Here is a 3,033-nt window from a genome sequence, read left to right as displayed (position 1 = left end):
CAATGGTTATAATTTAACTCAGTTATTCTACAAAGTAAGAACATAGGTGGGGTGAGGTGGCTCACACCTGTAACCCCAGCACTCTGGGAGGCCGAGGCAGGAGGATCGCTTGAGCTCAGGAGTTCGAGACCAGCTTGAGCAAGAGCAAGACCCCGTCTCTACTAAAAATAGAAAAATTAGCTGGGTGTAGTGGCGCCTGCAGTCCCAGCTACTCAGGAGGCTGAGACAGGAGGATCGCTTGAGCCCAGGAGTTGGAGGCTGCAGCGAGCTATGATGACACCACTGCACTCTAGCTGGGGTGACAGAGCGAGATTCTGTCAAGAAAGAAAGGAGAGAGAGAGAAGACAAATATCTTTTTTTTAAAAGGCAAGAAAGTAGAAAAAAGCAGAAAAATAAGAAATATTGAGGTAGAAATTAAGATTAATATAAAAATCTCAGTATTTAGAACGAGGGCAAATATAAGAAGCGTGCCAGCCTCCTCTGCCTACTGAACTTGCGTGTGTGCGTGAATCCCCCCACGTGACTTGGATGCGGGGACATTCTCCACGTGGGTCATTTCTGTGAACGTGTTGGTAGGAGCCCTTCTCCCGCCAGGGCTACGCAGAAGCCGTCCCTGATTCAGGGTCACGTGGTGAGAGCAGGGACCAGTCTTTTAAATAACCCCGAGCCACTGTTTCGTTTCCGAGTCTCTGTTCCTGTCCTCACTCTTTGATGCCCATACCTTCTGCCGCCCACCGCGACCTCACTGCTGGCGTGGCTCCGTGGTTGTGTGGCCACAGAGCGTGGTGCCGTGCAGAAGGGTGCGGGTTCGGATCCAGCCTGGCCCGGCCCCTGGTCCTGCTGACCTGGGCAGGGTTTCAGTCTTTCTCAACCTCAGCCTTCTCCTCTGTAAGTCAGATAAAACCGCCTGCCTTGGGGCTATGTCATAAAGATCAAATTAGTGCATAAAGTAGGTACATGGTAATGCTCTATAAATTGTTAACGATTATTAGGCAAATTTTGCCTTTTTAAAAAAATCAGTGGCTGAAATAGGCAAAAAATGGCTTACTCACTGTGTTTTAGGGAAGCATATAGTTAAGTAAAGGAAATGATAAAAAGAAATTCACATTGGGCCAGGGAGCCAACACCTGCCAGCCCGTCTGCAGACGTCAGCCCCGGCAGCTGACGCAGTTGTCGGCCGTAGGCCGAGGGGACCTGAAGGCCGCCACTCGCACAGCTCGGGGGAGGTGCTGCCTCTGCCTGGCTCGCCGCAGGTGACCTTCAGATCAGCGTTCTCCAGACAGCGCAGCTTGTCCTTGTAGAACATTTGCAGGGAGAAGTCATCTGCGTCTGGTCTGTGTGGGCGTCAGTTCCTGCTTCCTTTGCACTCCTCCCCAGCTTGACCGAAAGGCAGAGTCCCCGAGCCAGGGCGTCCCTCCTGCCACACGTAGGATTTCCTGCTGGCTGCTCACGGTCGACCCGTCCCTCTGTAAAGGAGGTGTAGTCGCTCAGTGGCCCACCCTGACCCCGAGCTCCCTCTCTTCTCTCTGTGTCCTTCTGCTCACGTGGGCTTCTGCCCAGCCTCATGACAGCTCGGGAGACACCCGACACCCGCGTACCGTCCGCAGGTGTCTCCAGCCGTCTAGGGCAGCGGTGCCTTGCTCGGCTGTCCAGAGCGTTGTTGGAGTTGTGTCTCTAATGGCCTCTGCGGCTACACGTAATTGGTGTAGAAGAAACCTCAGGTTACAGCCTTGCAGAGAGTGGACACTTCGTGGGTGACACGGTTAGTGCAGGAAAGAGGCGGCATCTCCCAGCGTGCATCTGTCTGCTCCCTGCAGCTGGGCGTGGTCCCAGCAGTGTGCCCTGCCGGGTGTCCGGGGACGCCGTTGTGGGTAGAGCAGGGCACCAGCCGTGACGTAAGTGCTGACGTGTTGTCAGACTTCAGCGAACATACGGCTTTGAAAAGTGTCTTTTTAAAAAATTCAGAAATGCCTCGTAGCGGTCTCAGACCGTCACCCTCGTGTGCGGGTCCCTGCGTGTCTGCCTCTGTTGAAGCAGAGATGGCGAGAAGCGTTTACCGTGTGGCCGGCACCTTCCGGCACCTGGGCAGGAGCTCCCGCCCCACGGCCCGGGGAGGAGGGTGCCGGCTTCGCGGGAGTCCTGCACGGCTGACGGGGGCGGGGGGTGTTAGCTGGCAAAGCGGTGAAAGCAGCCGTGTCACCAGCTTTCGTGGGTGTCCTCTCACAGATGGGCAGGCCATGCCTACTTGGCCTTGCCTACTTGGCCTTGCCTTCCTTTCTTTGGCGGATGGCTGTACCGGGTTAAAATTCACCATTTGAGATGTACAGTACGGTGGCTCTAGCTCAGCTGGCAACCTTCACCACGATCTAACTCTGGAACCTTTTCACCCCAAAAAGAAGCTCCGTGCCCGCTAAGTAGTCACTGCCTACTCCGCCATCTCCCCAGCCCCGGCGGCCACTCCTCCGCCTTCGTCCCTGTGGACGCCTCGTGTACACGCAGTCACACCACACGTGGCCTTTTCTGTCTGGCTGCTGTCACCGAGCGTGTTTTCAAGGTTCGTCGTGTTGTGGCGTGCGTCAGCGCCTCAGTCCTTGTTCTGGCTGAACAACGGTCCACTGTGTGGATGAATATTGTGTATCCATTCGTAATCTAGCGGACACCCGGGCTGTGTCTACTTTTTGGCTATCACGAATAACGCTGCCGTGAACATTCTCATGTAAGCTTTAGTGTGGATGTGTGTTTCCATTTCTCTTGGCCACACGCTTAGGAGTAGAATTGCTGTGTCATATGGTGACTTGGTTTGAAAACAAGTATTGAGGAACTACCCAACTGTTTTCAAAGCAGCTGTTCCATTTTACATTCCCACCAGGAGTGTGTGAGGGCTCCACTTCCCCATCCTCGACAACACTCGCTATTGTCCCTCTCGCTCTGTCTCCCAGGCTGGAGTGCAGTGGCCCGATCACAGCTCACTGCAGCCTCCAACTCCTGGGCTCAAGCAATCCTCCTGCCTCGGCCTCCGAGTAGCTGGGACTA

The 3,033-nt window shown here is 54.8% G+C and overlaps 1 protein-coding gene across 1 annotated transcript in view; it reads left to right on the top strand.

Annotated features, from left to right (window-relative positions):
• Positions 1 to 3,033, top strand: part of AGPAT3 (1-acylglycerol-3-phosphate O-acyltransferase 3) — a 29,156-nt gene that overhangs the window by 9,127 nt on the left and 16,996 nt on the right. The window lies entirely within an intron of this gene.

This window comes from Propithecus coquereli, unplaced genomic scaffold (assembly GCF_000956105.1).
Source record: "Propithecus coquereli isolate 6110/MARCELLA unplaced genomic scaffold, Pcoq_1.0 Scaffold717, whole genome shotgun sequence".
NCBI classification, from domain to species: Eukaryota; Metazoa; Chordata; class Mammalia; order Primates; family Indriidae; genus Propithecus; species Propithecus coquereli.
Note: the sequence above shows the minus strand (reverse complement) of the source record. Positions and strands in the feature narration are given on the sequence as shown.